Raw genomic sequence first — 19,980 nt, 5'->3', positions numbered from 1 at the left:
CCGTCGCACCATCCGTAGGTGTGCCTGCCTCTGTGGACGCGTTGTGCCAAAGAGGCCAATGATGTTGTCCCGTATGGCTCTACCACGCAGGTAAGTCATTCGAGACCCTGTCCCTGTCAGGTACTCGGCAGGCAGGGGTGGCCCGTTGCTGTCATCTTCAGCATCGTCTACGTCGTCGGCAGCTGCGGACTCCCTCAGGCAGATGTTGTGCAAAGCAGCACATGCTCCAATGATAAAAACCGCTCAGTCCGGTTCGTAGTGGAGAGCCCGGTACCTCTGAAGGCACCGGAAGCGGCTTTTGAGAACGCCAATGCAGCGCTCGACGACACTTCGCATTGAAGCATGTGCTGCGTTGTACTGCCTCTCTGCTGAGTGAGATGCAGGATGTCCCGGCACCGGTGTCAGGAGCCAAGGCTCTAAGGGATATCCACTGTCTCCTGCACAGACAAAATATGACGTGCAGTTAAGGATGTTGTTGTCACATATCTTTCAGTTATTTAGTATATTGTAACATCTAGCCCGGCTTAATCTTGAAGCTAGGTACGAGTAAGTGCGCAGCACTGTTGCTTAATATATGTCACTGAGGCAGCCTTACGAATAACGGCGTTTTATGGCTCCTTACCCAAAAGAAACTTCCCGTCTTACAGCAAGCCTTGCTCCACCTCGAGGCGCAGCCACGAGAAGCGCCAAGCAAAGGCGTCGTGACAGGATCCCGGGCAGCGTGGGTCAACCGCAAGGATCCTCATGTTGCCATCGCAGATCTAAAAAAAAAAAACACCATCTCAATCGAGAACTTGCGGCGTAGGGGCCACCGGTTACGAACGATCATATGAAGTCAAAGATGTAGGCTACTCACGATCATAGTGTTCATGGCGTAGAAACCCTTGCGGCTCCAAAATGCTGCCCGATTTCCAGCGTCACCCTTCGGCGCCTTAATCGCAATCAGCGTACCGTCCAAGCAGCCGACGACGCCGGGGATGCTGCCTCGTTGAAAGGTGGATTTGGCCACCGCCTTTTCCTCCGGGTGCGCTGGGAACTGCACCAACCCTTTCTGCGCGCCGACTTTGCAGATGGCTTCGGAAACACGGCGCACGCATGTGCTTACTGTAGGCTGTGCGAGGCCGACGGTCTGCTCGTTCCCTACGCACACTTGGAAACCCCCGGAAGCAAAAAAACGGAGCGTGCACAACACTTGCCGCTGCACTGACAATGCGTGCGCCCGCTCGCCTCGCAGGTCGTCCTCTAGTTCACCGCACAACCACTCCACTGTGTCCTTCTCAAGTCGAAATAGCCGCCGGAAAAGCTCGTCCGGCAAGTTGAACGCATCCTCGTTCACTGTCCTTCGTCGTTGCTGGTGCCGACGCTGCCTCCGCCTCAACCACCAATACATCACGGCCACCGCCGCCATTTTCCCTCTATAACTCGCTCTAAAACGTTTTAGACCGTCTCATCGCGCTCTACAAAAATAGTCTAAAACCACGGGCATAATTAGGTGCGCGACATCATCTGTTTTTTCGCCTCCGCGACGCAATCGGAGCATCCCGTGACGCAACATTTCAAGATGGCGACGGCGACCAATAGGAGCGGGCGTTTTAGAGCGCTCTCAATTATAGAGCGGTCCGTAATACGGCCCCAGGCCGCGCCGGAAGCCAACTGATTCGCGGCCGATGTCTAGGGGGGAGATAGACGCTAAAAGAGGGAGCTACGTCTCGCCCAAACACCTATACTCTCTGACGTGTGCAAATGAAGTCCTTTCTCTCTCTCTCCCCCCTCAAAAAGGCGTTACCTCGATACTTACAAAATAAACAAAATATAGACAGAATACGAGATATTAGAGTAACAAGGGCCTTTAGCGCGCGTAATAAGGCTTTATGCGCACAACGTGGATGATTTCTGGGCTCGTCTTGTTCCGCTGAGATGTAGACGTGCCGTCGGGAATGACTTGATAATTAAGCGGTCCGGTGCGCCGAAGGACTTGGTATGGGCCGGAATACCACGGTAAGAGCTTTTCATTCAGTCGGAGGCGGCTTAACGGCTTTCGAACACACTCTTGGTTTGCCGGCCTGTATTCTGCGTCAAGTTGTGGCAAGTTGTACCGCCGGGCATCGGTGTGTTGCTTGTGTTTGATGCGCAGCCGGGCAAGTCGTCAGGCTTCCTCTGCACGCGGCAGGTAAGAGGGAACGTCGGCGTTATCTCCTGTCACGTGCAGCAGCATCGCGTAGAGCGTCGTTGAGGGCTCCCTGCCGTATACACAAGCACGAACGGGGTCACTGTGGCTCTCTCCTGGATGACCGTGTCATACGAAAAAATCACATACTGGAAGATGGCGTCCCAAGTCTTGTGTTCGGTGTTGACGTACATGGCGATCCTGTCCACGATCGTTTTGTTCAGGCGTTCCGTAAGTCCGTTGGTCTGAGGAGGGTACGCAGTTTGGCGATGGCTTGTATCACTGCATTCCACGGTGGCTTGTATCACCTCTGCCGTAAATGACTTTCCCCTGTCCGTGATGAGCACTTCTTGGGCGCCGTGTCTCAAGGGAATATATTCGACAAAACATTTCGCTAATTTTGGCGCGGTACGACCGCTTTCGCTTCCGGGTAGCGGGCAAGGTAGTCGGTGGCCATGATGATCCACTTGTTGATGAAGAGGGAAAGGGGCTGAGGAGATCCATCCCACTTTTTTGAAAGGGCATGGTTGGGGAAGGTATCTGGTTCAGCAGCCCAGCTGGTCTGATCGGCGGCGACTTGCGTCGCTGACCCTCGCGGCACGTTTTCACCTAATCGGTTACGTCGGCAGAGAGTTGCGGCCAGTAGTACTTCTCCAGGATTCGATGCAACGGGCGCGCCAACCCGAGATGACATGATGTGGGCTCATTGTGCAGAGCTGGCAAAATTTCTTCCCAGAGTCTTTAGGCACAAGATGCTGCGCGGTCCTGTTGGGTGCGAAGTTCTTCATGATGATAAATGGCGCTTGAACACAGCTGGAGGAGAAGCGGTCTTATCATGCAGGTCTTTCAAGTCCGAGTCGGAGCGCTGTTGGTGCGCACAACTCCTGACGCTTACCGGTCCCAAAATGGTGTCGTCGTCATCTTCTTTCGCGGGAGCGTTGATGGGAGCGCGGGAGGAGCAGTCTGCGTCGGAATGCTTGCGGCCCGACTAATAGACTACGATCACGTCAAATTCTTGAAGTCGTAAGATCCATCGGGCGAAGTGGCCGGATACCTATATGGATCTTCGTTCACGATCGTGAGAGATCATCATTCCTCTTGCTGGCTCATATGCCTACGCGATATCTGTGTTTTGGGCGTTGTACGTTGCGCTTGCAGTAATATGACTTTTCTGTCGTTTACAAAAGACGTCGTCGCCACAGTGATGGTAACTACTTGCCTTCCATTCATTCCCAATAACTACCGAAGATGCAGACTTCCAGGAATTTTGGCCTCAATTTCCAAGCCATTTTCATACACAAAGACCTTCCGTCGAGAGCAACAAAATGACCTCACGCTGCAACGGTTTGCTGCTGCGGCCACACAGGAGCATATTCTACATCGTTTACCATACAAATTGCCTCCTATAAAACAATTACTTGGCTGAGTGTGTATCGGTGCTTTTCGTTTTCCAGCGAAATCTCCGCAATTCTGAGCTACCCGGAAAGCGCAACGACATCGCATTGGGTCACTTTTAGTTCTCTTATATATTGCAAAGACTTCGCTAGCGCTTTTAAACGTGAAAAATGTTTAAAACCACAAAACAGTGCATCTCGATCTCAAGTCTCACACCACTTGTCCTGCTGGTATTCTCCAACCGGTAATGTAACCACCGGCTCCTTTTGAAAGGTTGCCATCAATTTTCGTTGCCCATTTTTCATGTCTACAAAGGAAACGGCTGGATTTTAGTGTGTGTGGATTATTTGACAAGATATGTGAAGATGTCAGCTCTTGTATATGTCAAGGCAAGTATGTGTCGTCGTATATGCTCCATTCGAATGTTCTCCGTCAATGCACTCTACGTGTGATCAGGGACCGCCGACGGCAGCTCACTGCTGACCTTGTAGAGGAATTAATTCGGCTCTGGGGTTGTAACTACCGCCAAGCCACACCTACACACATTCCACTTGAAGACGCAAGCGAGAATCTGCAATAAGCACTTTATTTAGTTTAGACCTCGAACTGCATGTTGGATACAAGTATATTTAATTCTTAGGAACGCACTCACCCAGAATATCTAATTCAGATGCTTTGTACTAATGTGGTTTACTGCGTGTCATTCATCATGGAAAATATTGCTCAAGGATAGAGGCACTGCTTTTATCAAGGAAATCACTGATATGTGGGAACATCTCACGATGAGATGTAAATGCTCGCGACAATAAATTTACGGCTATCATGGTAACTGTTTTCCTACAACGTGCAGTTGCTGAATAAGCGTTCCTTTTTCTTACCAATTGAGTATAACGAATAATTCACGACAAACATATTCTTCTATTTTTCTTCAACGGGTTCTCAACAGAAGCTATCTTTTGATCATGGTATTGAGAAGTATTAAAAAAAATGACAGTGAAAGTACGTCACACAGAGCGCTAGAACTATTGTAATATTGGAAAAAAAAAGAAAAAAAAGTATATATATATATATATATATATATATATATATATATATATATATATATATATATATATATATATATATATATATATATATATATATATATATGTATATATATATATATATATATATAAATATACTGCTCATCCCGTGTCCAGGTATCCCGATATCCCAATTCAAGCTGGAAAGTTATTCTTGCAGAAAAACAAATAAAAGTACCTATCCTACAGCGCACCGCACCTACATATTTAGCACAACTTCTTTTCACGCGATTGCAAGCCATTTTCTTTCATTGAAATGGTTTATATTTCTCGTAGCCGCTGGAAGCAAAAAAACGGAATGGCCGTGCTACACTGACGAAACTTTTGAAAACTGAGAGGCAAAAAACAGAAAAGAACCCCTATTGCAAAAACCAGCGTCTCCAGTGCGAAACCAGTAAGATTTTCGCCCTGGTCTTGCACTGGATCTGCTGGGCACGCTGGAGGTCTGCGATATTCACTGGAGCAGTAACGGGAAGACACTGGCTGCACTGGTGCGATGGGAGAAAAACGCTGGGATTAGCCTTTTGACGCTAGGTGCGTCGCTGGCATCCGCGATGTACTGGGAGAAGCGCTGTATGTGCGCTGGGGCCTCACTGGTCCCAGTGCCCCACTATAGCCGGTGCGGCCTGCGGCGTCAGCCGGAGTAGCATCCCTCAGGGGCCAACAGGGCAACAGCGTACTTTCAATCGACCATCGGGGGGCATATGAAAAATATGGTTCAAGCAAAAACTTTTTGCTGCGAAGTCGTTGGGCATTTGTAAGAAAACAAAGACAAAATCTTTTTTCTAGAGTTTCCATGTTTCGATAGGTCGTTTCGAGCGTTTCGAGAGAGACAACGACCGCCGCGCCTCGATCTCATGACACACTGGCGATTAACGCACAACTAAAGCTGGAATTGAATAATGTTGGCTATCATGCATAACCAACTTCACAGCTGATCTTAAGGGCACTTAAACACAATGATTACTGCCAAAATGTTCAATGCGGGCTCAATCGCAGGCGAGCGTAGCCTGCACCACGGCCCAGTATAAACAGCAGAAAGAAAAACTAAAACCAGGAAGATAGTAGTTTACCGAGCGATGGGCCCATGAGAGAAAAAGCAACAAAATACAGCGCTTGTAATACATGATATTTGGCTTGTTTCTTAAGCTTTTGCGCTCCTTCTAACTCTGCGTATCAAGCAGCCGAGCACTCGGTCATCGCAACGCTTTCCGCAATGTTTACATACAAATAAGGTTTAGTTACACGCAATTAGGGTCATCGCTGCGGCGCTTGCCGGTATTGAAGCTTGGTCGCACTTTTTTCCTTGAAGGCTTCTACTAAAGCTCCGTGTTCAGCGAAAATTACGCCCACGGTAGCAGAGCACCACCCAAGAGCCTGAGTTGGTAAATTTGCCAGCGATGACAAACTCCACTTGTTAAAATGATTCCAGTGTACAAAATAGCGCGCATAGGCACCCAGAACATTAGCTGCAGGTCGAGAGAGCAGACAGCAAGCTAAAATGATCAAGAAGTTGCAATTGTTAAAGAGGTAACAATGGCTTGTAGACTGCGAAACATAAAGTCCCAAGCTTATAAGTGCGAGTCATGACATAAAATGCAGGAATGTTTCATTAACATCCAGTTCTCGGTGAGGCCGAGTGGTTATGTGTGCTGAGCTAATGATTGATATGTGCCTAGGGACTTAGTTCGAGGCGCACATGGTGCACTATTTTTGTCTTTTTTTTGACTTCAAGTTTTTTTTATGTACCTAACTTGTTTCGTTAATTTTTACTTTTTAATTTTTATCCCACGCCTTCTTTTTCTCCGGGCGAACAGTGCCGCCTGTGCGGAGCGTCCCAGTGCGCCCAGTTTCCAGCGTCAAACTGGGACCTTAATCAGGTATGGCGCTGGGTCGCTGGCACCCAGTTGCACTGGTTTTTGCAATAGGGACACAAACTTTATGGAAGCATCTGTCGTGATCAACATCTTAAAGCTCCCGGTAAAGGCCAATGAGTGGCACAGGAATAAAACGCTTCATCCATAATTGCAAGCTATGGAAGCATCTCATTACGCCTGCCAAGCACATGCAGTTCGTTCTTCGTTCTCGACGCAAAAGAAGAACGAACTGCGCGTGCTTGACAGGTGTGCTGAGGCCGCCGCCTTTTTTTGCGCCGAGACCACGATGGCATGCCACACATAAAATCATATTGATAGCGTCACTCGAGGGCTCTGGCTTGAATCATGAGGGCCCGCAATTGCTTTAGAATTTGGTTTGCCTATTCGGTAGGTCAAAGTGCAAATATTCTTTTTCAACATCTGTTTGCGGACGACACCACTCTGAGCAGCATCAACCTTTCAGTAATATATGCTCTCCACCTTTCATCCAATTCATGAATAAACCATTGTTTCCAAGGGCAGTACTGGCAGTAAAGAGGAGTATAAAACCTATCGTTTAGAATTGTTATAAGAAACATATTCGTATCATTTCAAGACGACCGTTTTGAAAAGAGTTTTGTAGAAAAGGCAGACACGATGGAATTTGTGTGGTGTATTCTTGGAGCATTGTCTAAAACTGAATACGACAGTTGCTAATGAACATATTTTTTAATGTAGAGAGCATATACGTGCAAAGAACCAAAACTACTGAGGGCAACTGCAGTCTTGTAGGCCCTTCTATGCTCCTTGTGGGTACCTATATTTCATAATAAAATTTGAAAAGGCACTATATATATAGACCAATATTGTTAACGGTACTTAGAAATAAGCCTTAATATTGAGAAGACCTTCAATTTCTGTCGACTGTAAAATTACGTACCGGAACGAGAATAAAAATAACGGAAACAAATTTCTTTTATCTTCAACTGTGCCCAGCAATTACCGTTTTATTATGCTTCTCTGAATTCGTTGTAAGTGCACGCTGTGGACATAGCATATGTATAAGAGACAAGGCTAGAAGTCACAAAGTACACACTTTGTTAAGAGAAAGTGAGGTTCATGGCTACAAATTCAAGGATGTGGATACAAACCTATCGATCTGGTGGCGCAAAGTGGTGCCGTCCTAACATGAAAGCAGATATTTGTGAATTGTTTCAACGAGAATAGTGCTGTACATATGTGTATGCCTAACGCAGCCCGTGATTTTTGTTTAAGCTTTGATTGTTATATCAAGGGCAGCGTTATAGCATTTTCGTTTGCTATACAGAGCATAAAGTTACCATTAGCTAGGCAACTATCTAATTTGCACTAATAGCTTAAAACGCCACACAGCAGAGCGGGGAGACTGCCGTTTCAGCAACATGAGAACATTTTTCACTGAAATCCTGTATAGCTGGCTTTAAACAGTGGTAAACGTGGTAAAGAGACTAACCGACAGCATTATGCACAATAATGGCGGTTTACAGCAGCAAATTGTTATGCACACATACGTGTAAGATTTCACATTGCACACAAATTAGCGTAAATAGTGAAGACGCTGAAGTAAGTGATCTTCGCCCCTTTGTATCAAGTATGCAGTTAAACTGATTTGGGTTTTATTGTCGTCTTGAGAGGAGGCGACAGGATTAAAACACGTGAGAACGGCTTTACGTCTGTCCACACTCTTTACGAGTTGGCTTTTTAACAGGTACTGGTATTGTACCATTACCCCATAGAATAAAAAACATAAGTATTATAAACATGTTAGAATTATTCCAATATGCATCAGCTAATGAAATTAAAAGTTAGCAACACTAATACCATCATTTTAGTACAAGATTTACACATGGTTATGGCAGTTCAACTCAAGTAAACAAGGAATGTCGGGCTGTACCGCATATTTGAATGGGAGAGCGATAAAGGTAGAAATGAGCCCAAATCAGCGCGACAATGAAAACACAAGCTAAAAAGTTGCATTTGATGAATCCAATATAAATTTTAGTGCAATTTCAAACAAACAAAATGCTATCTATTAAATAGACCGCTAAAGATGACATTGAAGAAACGGAAAAGAGTATCGGGCAGTGAGTTGGAAACTGAGGTACATAGTGATTTCTTATAATATGAGCATAATGAGGGTAAAAGCAAGAGAAAAAAGGGCTCATGACGAAAGTAATGTACAAGAACATGGGAAGTTAGAAAGTCACAATGCCAAAAATGTGTAAGCACTAAACTTTGAAGATGCACATCATCACATGATTCACAGCTTGCTTAGAGGAAGTATTCAGGGAGTTGGAATGGGAGCAGTTAGGGATAAGAGTAGATGGAGAATACTTCAGTAATCTGCGATTTGCTGTTGACATAGCCTTGCTAAATAACTCAGGAGATGAACTGCAAATAATGATTGGTGACCTAGACAGGAAAAGTAGAAAGGTAGGCTTGAAAATATATATGCAGAAGACTATGGTAATGTTGAAAAGCATCGGGGAGGAACAGCAGTTTACGATTGTTAGCGAAGCACTGGAAGTAGTAGGCGAGTTTGTCTACTTAGGACAGGTAGTAATCGCAGATCCGGACCATGAAAAGGAGATAACAAGAATAATAAGATTGGGATGGAGCGCATATGGCAAGCACTCGCAGATTATGACTAGCAGCTTATCGGTATACAAGAGGAAAGTATACAACATTTGCATCTTGCCTGTACTCACCTATAGTGCTGAAACGTGGAGGCTAACATAAAGGGTTCTACTTAGATTGAGGACAACCCAGAGGGCTATGGAACGAAAAATGGTATGGGTTACATTAATAGATAGGAAGCATGCAGAGTGGGCCAGAGAAATAACTCAAGTTACCGACATTCTAGTGGAAATTAAGGAAACGAAATGGGCATTGCCAGGACATGTAGTGCGAAGAGAGGATAATGGCTGGTCGTTAGGGTAACAAACTGGATTCCAAGAGAAGAAAAGCCTATAGCAGGGGGCGGCAGAAAGTTAGGTGGGTGGTTGAGGTTAAGAAGTTCGCAGGTGTCAAGTGGATGCCGCTAGCACAGAACCGGGTTAATTGGCGAAATATGGGAGAGGCTTCGCCCTGCAGTAAGTCAGGCTGATGATGATGATGATGACATGAAGGGAGTTTCAAAACATAAATATATTACTATCCGTTGGATTGTCTCATTTTAAGATACAGAGGGAACGATGGTTTAAGAATTACATTCACTTTAGAATGCGACTTGAAGGAGCAGTTACAGAAGAAAAGCTTTTCATATTTTGGGTCACAATAAATTTTATATGTTTAAGTTGGCATACATTACCTTTCAAACGTGCAATAATCATGTCGTTCTCAGTGATTTTGTGTCCTCCGAGCTTTTTATCAATAACACCAGACTTGCTCAACATCGTAATCTGCTGTTACTAACAATCAGGACTAATTATGAAAAACAAACTACATGCTTTTCAGGCATATTTTTGAGGAATTTATTGCCATCCAAAATCAAATATCAGCGTACTCTCACTCATTTTCTCAGTACGTAAAGACTTACATTTTTTTTCTATTTTTGTTTTCTTCCATCGACTAAATATTTTTCTCTGGCTCTTAAGCTTCAGTGTTTATCTCATTTCATTCGTTTATCAGTAATTTCAATTCTCAGCTCGCTGCACATTAGTGGATTTTTGATTGCAGTTCTTGATTACTTAGATTTTCCCCACTGTTCTTCGTTAGTATTGTATTATAAGTTTTTCTCTGCATGCTCATATAATCTTTTTTTAATAACTGCCTAGTATGTTACATGCAAAATTTATTTATTTTTTTTTTATAGGAGATCCCCGCGCAGTTTATACTTCGGGACGTCCTCCGCGATACTGATGAAAAACGAATTGTGTGGTTACCTTAGAATACTCAGGGGCAGAAAGAATCTGATTTACTTAAATACACGTGCTGCACCACAAAGTTCGTTACAAAGAAAGTTAAGTACCTGCTTCAAGACATGTCTCTTTCGAGCAGTGTCAGCAAGATTTTTGCGCTGAATATGAAAAGTCTTGTAGTTTGCATAATATTGTGATTGAGTTAATAAGACAAAAACATTTAATGCCTCATTGATGTCGACGGAAGGTTATCAGTAGATGTTTCATGCTTTAGAGAGCGAGAGTTGAAATAAAAAAAGAACCTTGCCTCTACCGGAAATGGATCCTCCATCCCATGAATACCCTGCTCAGCGCTGTACCAATCGCACCACGCCCCGGATTTTTTTTTTCTGACACGGTATTTATTACACGTGGGTATGCACAGAAAGGGTTATGTACGCAGACTATTTACAAAACACTGAGCCGTTGCTCAACTGCACAATAGAAAACACACATAAAAGGCAGGCAAAGATAAACACCTTGTCACCAGCGCAAATCAGTCAGGTTGAAAGTCATTTTCTTCGTAAATCTCCTAAGTTGCGGCATCATTCGGCTATAATGGAGTCTAGGTGGAACAACAGGTGCAGCGGTGTGATATAAGATGCGTTTCTTCCGCAAGCTATGGATACCAACAAGGAAAAACATTTCATATGGTTCGTAATCACATTGTATAACGGCAAGATACCGCAGACTACGAATTAAGAACAATGTTTTTCTTTAGAGTTTTTCGCAGCAGGTCCCAAAAGAGATTTGCGTCTTTGTAAGACGCAATTTACAGACGGCAATATACAGAAGATACAAAAATATTTTTTGTTATGAAGCCATGTGTTAACGGGTAGAGCTTCGTTGTGTAATTTAAAGAAAAATGTTTTCGTGCAAGAAAAAATCTGCATTTTGCGTACCATCTATAGAACACCATGGCCCTTAAGACCAAAGTATAAAGAATGGAACATTAATGGTAGAATGAGCATTGCTATCAATTCCTCGTATAGACTCTTGCGCGAAACAGAGTATAAGTGCTCATTCGAGAACCGTACCGTCAAAAACTGCACTAAAGCAAAACCTTCCTGCATAAATCCTAGTAACTCTGGCCGGTCAGTAAAATCTGAGCATACCCCTAAGTTTGGAAACAAATTCATGAAATTAACTTTCCGGAATACTCCAATAATCAGATTTGAAAAATCATGAAAAAAGAATAAACGGGCAAATAACTGCCTCAAATACAGGTGTACTAAGCCGAGCCCCCTTGCAAAAACGGTTCTGGGTAGGTTATCAAGTCGAATCGGTTCAAAATTTGATGTCCAAATAGAAGTCGCAAATATTCTGCGAAAACACTGGACATAATGTCTAGCACAGTGGAGTACCTGAAGCACGTAATAAAGTTTTGTCGCCAGAACATGTTGCAGTTTGGTCGCCAGAACATCACTCGCTTCGAAGAGATCGTCATAAACTGCGCATTGGCACTCTCATGTTCTGGCAAGCAATTTTAAATGCTGAAGATTTCTTTGTCACTAATTATTGAGCAGTGATTAAATCCTATGCGAAGTAAAAAATTGGGGTTAATTCGAAAACAGGTGCCGGATATAGAACTATTCCAAAAGAAATGGAGGTCATCTTATTATGCAGCTATAAAGATGTATTTATTCCCGATCTAAACACTGATAATTAGGCCCGCATGAAGCTGTTTTACTCCCCTTGTCAGAAACGATGAGTTCACTCGGAAGACAGCACTTAGACGAAAAGGAATTATAATGATTATAATAGGCTACCAGTAAAGTACATTGATCTAGGTGTATTATCTAATATATATTAAGTGTAACAATTAGGTGCAGGGAAGATGTTTCCCAAACATTCGAGCTTTTCTCTAAAGCAAAACGTGCTCACTGCCACTGGTACGGATGCGCAGAATCCTTCAACAGCAAATAAAAAAATGCATATTTTAGCACGGGGTTTAACGCATGAAAGCCCATCGGCTATGAAGGATGATTGCAGAGGCTGGTTTCCGTGTCGTTTTTTTTTTTCCTTATTACCACCACATCGACCATGCGAGATTGTTTAATGTGCAGTCAAATCCTACAGCAGAGGAACGCTTTTCAAAACGGTCGTGATTGAATCGCCCGTTCTCAAAATCAGCCATCGAGTGCCCTTACCCCTGAGATAACGCGGCAGAGGTTTAAAAGCAAAAAACAAAAGTACTCACAAAACTGTACCATGTATTCGGAAGGTATAGCAGGCATAGAGTGGCCTGTTCAAACTTCATTCTGCTATTAAGCAGTCTGCGGTGGCATATGTTTTAGTATCTGCAGGATTCGAAACAGACACTGGAATATGCGATTTCTGATCGTTTGCATTAACGTTTATTGACGGCAGCGACCTGTTTTGCTTTGACACGGCGCTAACGACAATACCACTTCGTTTGAGACACCGCGTGTCAAAGGATCTCAAGCGCAGAAGACCGCGACGGACGATGTCCTTGTCCAGAATGACATATACTCGATACGGACAAGTATTTTGATTTTTTTTAATAGAGCTTGGGGTAATAGCCTGTTCATATTTCATTTGCAAAAGGCATATAAGCAAGCAAAAGCACACAGGAACCACGAAACAAACAACATTCCTGTACACGCCGCATGCGCGCGCGTAAATCACTGCGGGCTAGCACGAGACGCGAAAACGCATCCACACTGAGCAGGTTTCGCCGCTGAGCTGCAAGGTGGCGACTCTGCTCGATCTCGAGGCCAATAGCAAAAGTGCACGACCTCGAGTACTACAGAAGCTACACTTGCTCAGTGCAGAAGAGAAAACAGGAATGAATGTCGAACTGGATCAAATGCTTTTGCGAGGTCGACCTGAAGTACAGCAACCTGATCATGGGAGCAGGAGCACGATTCGAGAATTGTGTGCGCAATGTGTACATTACATTGTATGGCACGGCCCCTCAAGCCGCACGTCTGGTGAAGGCGAATGAGAACCGATATTGCCAACTGTTGGCAATTTGATAAAAGCTTGGCGAAAATCATGTAATCCACATTTGCAAGCGTTATTTGTGTATAGCCTTCCATTGAGCGGAATTTATCTTCATCAGTACTCTGTGGATTAAAGACTGAGACATTTTGTAAATGTCTTGGGAAGGGCCTCTATATCAAGCCTCATCCCTATGAGATCTAGCAGGATAGGATCAAGAACAGTTTTAAAAGCTTTGTAAAATTCAGAGGAAATTTCATCACCCCCAGGCGTTTTTGAGAGAGGTAATTGATCAATTGCCGCTTCTGCCTCATGCTGCGTGAAAGAGCCACAAATTAAGGAAGGATCATCTTTTAATAAAGGGTTCAACCGGGTTGTGAAACGCGAGGTAATGTCAGAATTTTTCACGGGAGGAGTTGCACTAAACTTCGAGTAATAATCCACGAATACGGACGTAATCTCATTCGTACTCGTAACCAATGTGACATTACGCATTAATCCCGGAATCAGCTTTCCAATGACATGATGACGTTCATCAAGCAAAGCTTGCCGCGTCGGGCGTTCGCAGTGCAAAGCACCCTTGACACCAGATCGAATTAAGGCACCCTTGTATCGTTCCGCATCATGCCTTTGTAATTAACTTTTGACACTAGCAATTTTGTCCGTATAAGATCCAGGGGATTAGCATTCTAGTTCATAAAGCTTGCACAAGCTTTTGTTAAGTGCCTGCCCCTGATGTTTCTTGTATGAATATTTAATTGAGCCAAGTTCAATTGCTATCGTACGTACTTCCTGCTTCAATATTTTTCAAGCGGCGAACAAGGGCAGACTTCCGGGAATACATGACTGGAGCTTTCAGCGCACACGAGTGATAAATTCTTGGTCATTTACCATTGATGAGTGTCAATTCCAAAGTTTCCACTGCGGCCTAAACTTTGAATGGTCATTGCCACCGAGCCGGGCTGCCACAATGCAGTGATGAGAAAACAAAACCGGTAAAGTTTCGCATGCAAACCCACAGGAAATTAATGTACAATATGCGTAAATCCAATCTAGACGAGCGTGAGAACGCCCCTGAATGTGGGTGAATGATCTAGAAGCACGGCAGGACTCTCCTGTATCAGCTAGTCCAGCATCCTTTGTAACACGGAACAAAAGTTCACCGCTCCTGTCACTGCGTGCTCCTGAACTAGAACGATTCCTGGGGTTACAAACAAGCAGAGAAAGTCGCCCATTAGCACAAGGTGTCGGTTACAGTTCAGTAAGCTGGCTATGTACTCAAAGAAACTTATGCACTGAGTCACAGTATTAAATGCGTAAAATGTTAATTATCCGCCATGGCTTCCTCAAGAGTAGAAGATCGCAACATATCAACGGGCCCTCGGCGTCGACATTATAAGTTCGGCCAGAACAAGGCAGTGTCTCTCGCAGAAACGGAAAACGACCTGCCGACAAGCCCACAGCATGTGCGACAATGGCATTAAAATCTGCCAAAAAGGACTATAGTGCCCTCTCGGTCTCCTCCTCGCTCTTTATCTTCGTCTATTGGACTGCCACAATTTCTAGACACCTGCTGTGGAAACGTCGGGGAAGTTTCATCTGTCTCTGGCGCCACCTAAGACCCGGTACATTGAGTGTTGCAAGCACTCTCTCTTTAGAGACCGCCATGGTGATAGCACATAGTTTTGCCTACAATTCAATTTGCCAGTCGAAAGTCGGCGAAGCCGCCTCCGAACCACCGCCACGCCCCGGATCGAGAAATGCTCTTCATAATAGCCCTTGTCTACAATGGGGATAATAGTAAGATTCCGCGACTGACAGATACTAGCCTTTCCTTTCCTGTAAAAGAAATATAGAATGCCGGTGAACTTTGATGCGTTCAATGAAATGCTGGTTGTGTTCTACAAGGGGCGCACGATGTACCGTCATGACAGGTCATGACGTTACCAGGCGATTCATGCAATAGAGCGCAGACTAAAGAAGTAAAAATGTAACCATAATCTTAGAACGAGAACAGCTAGACATACCAAAGAATTTGAAAATTATGCACTAAAATTATGTGCACAGAATTGGTGCAGCAGATGCGACGAGATGGAGGGCGGCATGAGCCTTTCCAGAACGTGTTGTGGCTGTAGGAAGAAGGAAAAGAAAATGCACGGGCCTGCTCCGGCTACTGGTTCTGTAGCTGAGCCACCTCCGTTGCCTCGTGCGGACAGGAGTGAAAGTAGAGAACGAAAAAAAAGAGGGAGAGAAAGAGCGCGCCGCAACAGCCGTCGTCCACCACCTAAGCGGTGGCGGGTGCAATGGCGGCCTACAACAGATAAAATGCGGTGGATGCAAAACATTTATTGTGAAAACCAGGGTACATTACAATGGTAGAGGTGGTTCCTGATCGCGGCTGGTGTCTGTCAGGCCGTGCCTGGCAGCGACCGCTTCAGCCCAGTCAACCAGCATCTTTTGCGCTGCTGGGTCCGAGCTGGAGACCGCGATCTCCCAACCCTCTTGGTCCGTGAGGGCCCATTGGGGCGGTGACTTCAAATGTTCGCATAGAAACATTATGTGATCGAAGGTGGCTCTAGGTGCGCCACATAGAGCACGTCGGGTCCTACCGGCACGGGTGTGCCAAGGCCAACCAAGCTTTGGAGGGAAAGGTTTTGGTTTGTAGCTGCCACCAGATTATTTGTTGGGGGTTTGAGAGAGAGGTGTGAGGTGGGGATATAAGAGTCGTTGTTCTTGGTATAATGAAGTTTTATATCATGATAGGTGAGAAGTCTGTCTCGCGTGCTTCCCCAGACTTCGATATGCGCCGCTCGGTTGACGTGCGCTCGAGCAGTTGAGTGGGCTGCCTCGCTACCGGGGTTGCCTGCATGGCTTGGTACCCAGACGATGTGAATGGGTCGAGGAGCTGTGGAACCAGAAGGTAAGATTTGATAAGCGAATTGGTGTATTTTCTCTCTTTCGAAATTTTGAATGGCCGTTTTAGAATCGCTGAAAATGAGCGGCAGTGGAAGAGGAGCTGGCTAGTGCTATGGCTATGTCGACGTTTTCGCTTTGACAGAGGCAGAAACTATGTGTTTGAAGTTATAAGAAATCACACTGATGACGTATACCGTGGGGTGACTGTATTCAGCCGCGACTACGTAGGCCGCTTTGGCGTCAGTCGCGTGGGCTTTGTGTAGCGCCTTGCCTTGGGGTGAGCAGGGTTCATATTTTTAGCTACGGGTTGTACGTTAATGTTGTCCCGGATGCGTTGGGAGACTAGGTGGCTGTTTTCAATGGGCGGACCAATTGGTGGAGTTTTAGCGCGCCGTGCGGTTTCGATGCTGCGGGTGTAGAATTTCTTCGGAAATCTGAAGCATGATGTTTTGTGAGGATAAGTGGCTTGCGGCGCTGACCTACCGTCCCAGCCCCGTAGGGCCACGAACAGCCACCCTTCGTAGGGTCTGCTGAGATACCTATTAGATCCGACCAACTCAAAAACCCAATCGGTAATTAGATTATCAAAAACCAGGTAAGCGTTCAAGGTACAGACGCGGAATTTATGGACGCACTAATTAACGTGTACATTGGCGATTCTTATAATAGCCCCCTCCCAGAGTACGACGGCGCTTCCAACGAACCACTATTGAAACCACTATCACGTTGACGTTATTTCGCTCGCCTAACCTTATTTCAGAAACTATATTATCATTCCATCCTTCACGAGGATTTTTTTTGCCACCCTCTTCAGTCTTCCCTCGCCGTGGCCACGATAACAAAGTAAAGCATATAGCGTGCCGTTCTTTTTTTTTATGCAAAATCATTTATCGCTCGCACAATAGTAGACTGGAATGAAATACCATCACGCATAGCTACTGACACTAAGTTTAGAGTCTTTTCTAGATTTGCTAAAAGAAAACGCGAGCTAACAGCTTTTGTATTTCTTATATTATTCGCATTTTACACGACATTTTCGCATCTTTTTCCTTTTCATGTATCATATATGTTTTGAATTGTTTTGTACACTTTGGTTGGTTTGGTTTGCTTTTTAGGGATTTAACATCCCAAAGCGACTCAGGTTATGAGAGACACCGAGGTGGCGGACTCCAGAAATTTTGATGACCTGGGATTCCTTTAACGTGCACTGAGATCGCATACCATACGGGCGCCTTGCTTTCGCCTACATCAAAATGCTGCCGCCGAGGCCAGGATTCGATTCCGCATTCTTGAGAACAGTAGTCGAACGCCGTACCCACTGCGCCACCCCGGCCGGAGTTTGTACATTTCATCTGCATTCCTTATCCTTTTACTTTTGTGCAACAATAGTGAAATTTTCTGACATTTCATTTTTTAGAGTGATTCTGCTGTGTTTATCATTTATGTGCTTATATCTCCATATGTATTATATCTTATATAACGCTAAAGGCCCTTGTACGAGGGCCTTTAGGGTTATTGTAAATAAATAAAATAAATTACGCCGGTTGCTATCATAGGTCTTGCTTGAATGAAAACATAGAGCTCAAACAACTTGACTGTTATAATATACAGAGTAAATTATATCGCAAAATTATAATGTCAGAGCGCGCCTGTTACTAAAATGAAACCACCCTGTGCTTTAGATAAAGTGTTCTGTTTTATAATAAAGCTTCTACATCACTCTAAACTAATTTATGTTTCTCGCGAATTTCTTCATTGGCAGCTCGAATAGAAATCAGTCTAAATAATTCAACTCTTTCAAGTGACCCCGTTCTATGACACAATTGTGTCAAATTTTTCCAACGCGGGGATGGCGGTGAAAACTTTTATTAAAAATGGTTACATGGAGGTTGCTCTGGGGTCAGACTTAGTGCCCTTTCCCTCACAAACACTAGGTGGAGTCCCTAGTACGTGACCTCAGTGGCTTCAGCTGCCGCCATTACTCGTTTGACCTACGTCTTTTGGGCTTTCAGGTCGGAGCAGGCGTGTAGGGTCGCCTGCCAATCCTCCCGGGTGGGGTTTGAGTTAGGTGCAAAGGCAGGACTGGCGGGGCATGCCCATACCGTGTGGAAGAGGCGAGGATATTTCCCCACAGTGCGAGCCTACCCTGGAGAAGGCACTGTCAAAGTGTTGAAGTGATGCCGGGCACATCGTGGTGTTCGTAAGAAGTTGTAGAAACCCGCGTTCCTCCGCTCTCGTTAACCCTTTACACGTGTGGGGGTAATGATTGTGTCTCGTTTTGCACAGCTCAGTAATTTCTCTCAAAGTGTAGGCTGGTGTGAATTCTTCTGTGGAGAAGGAGGGGGACGAGGTTGCCATGTTAGAAAGAGCGCGGACGGCGGCATCTGGTGCCTCGTTTCCTCCTAGCCCCGAGTGGGCGAGAGCCCAGATTATTAAGCGGAGGGATGGACTTCCAACGTACGAGCTGTTTTGCAGTAGTCGGAAGGCCAGGTACGAGCTGTTTTTAGTAGCCGGTAGGCCAGGTACGGGACCCTGCCCTGATGAACGTTCCTACACGACCGTAATGATTGTTTTGGAATAGGAGTGTGTTCCTGCTAACCCACTGGCGACCTCCTCTGCCTGCGTTACGTTTCGGGCTTTAAATGTGAGTCCGTTTACCGTTTTGGACACGTGGATCATTGCCGCCGTGTATCACCAACCTTGGTGAGGGAAGGACGCGTCCACATAGTACACTCCGGGTTTCCCTCCGTAGTCGTGAGCTAAGGCCTCTACCCTGGCCATACGCCTACCCTCGTTGTCATCCTTGGATATGTTAGTGGGTAGTGGTTTTAAGTGCAGGGCGTATCGCCACTCCTGGGGAAGTATTTCTCTTTCCTCGGTTGCAGTTGTGTGTTGTATGTGTAGATGGGTTACAGGCGACTCTCCGACGGTGTTTGCGATAATCGCATGTATTGGCTTGTGAGGTGGGCTTCTCTCAGCTATTCGAACGAGTTCATCATACCCAGATCTTGGGGTATCACGTTCGACGTGCTTATAGGGAGGTCGAAGGCCTTTTCTGCTATTCTGTGCGTGATCACCTCGATGATCGTGTTTTTGTCGTTTTAATCGTGTTTTTTGAAGTGGAGATAAGGGGTCGAGTACATTATTCTGCTTGGTACAAAGTCATTAGCCAGTCATAGAGCATCTTTGCTTCTCAGTCCCTCATTCTTGTATGAGACTCTGCGGACAATTCGGCCCACCTAATCTCCCACCTTCTTTAGCTTGTCGAGCGTGATCGTCGCTAGCTTACGCTGGTGAATGAAAAGACCTAGGACTAATTTCCCGTCTCTTAGATATCGGGTCTGATCCAAGTCGCAATTCTATCTTGTCGGTGCATATTTTGGAGGGACAAATATGGACGAATTTGAATTTTTTCGGTGAGCACCGAAGGCCACATTTTTTTGTGTCCTTATTTACAGCGGTGGCTGCCTCCTGCAAGCTCGCCTCAATTCCTCCCCGAGAGCCCGGCGTGGAACATATGGAGATGTGCGCGTACAGCGCGTGCTGCTTACCCGAGATTTTCTGTAGGTTGAACGGGAGATTCTTCATTGGCATATCGAAAAGTAGCGGTGATAGCACCGCTCCCTGTGGTGTTCCTCTGGTACCTGATATAAAAGGACCGT

The 19,980-nt window shown here is 45.2% G+C and overlaps 1 protein-coding gene across 1 annotated transcript in view; it reads left to right on the top strand.

Annotated features, from left to right (window-relative positions):
• Positions 1 to 1,787: 1,787 nt before the first annotated feature.
• Positions 1,788 to 19,980, top strand: part of LOC146174501 (uncharacterized) — a 151,120-nt gene continuing 132,927 nt past the window's right edge. The window contains exons 1-2 of the mRNA XM_084583576.1: positions 1,788 to 1,998; positions 6,462 to 6,524. The gene's annotated coding sequence lies outside the window, so the exon portion shown is untranslated. The remainder of the gene's footprint in view (positions 1,999 to 6,461; positions 6,525 to 19,980) is intronic.

Source organism: Amblyomma maculatum, chromosome 11 (genome assembly GCF_055883805.1).
Source record: "Amblyomma maculatum isolate TAMU_Amacu chromosome 11, ASM5588380v1, whole genome shotgun sequence".
NCBI lineage: Eukaryota > Metazoa > Arthropoda > Arachnida > Ixodida > Ixodidae > Amblyomma > Amblyomma maculatum.
Note: the sequence above shows the minus strand (reverse complement) of the source record. Positions and strands in the feature narration are given on the sequence as shown.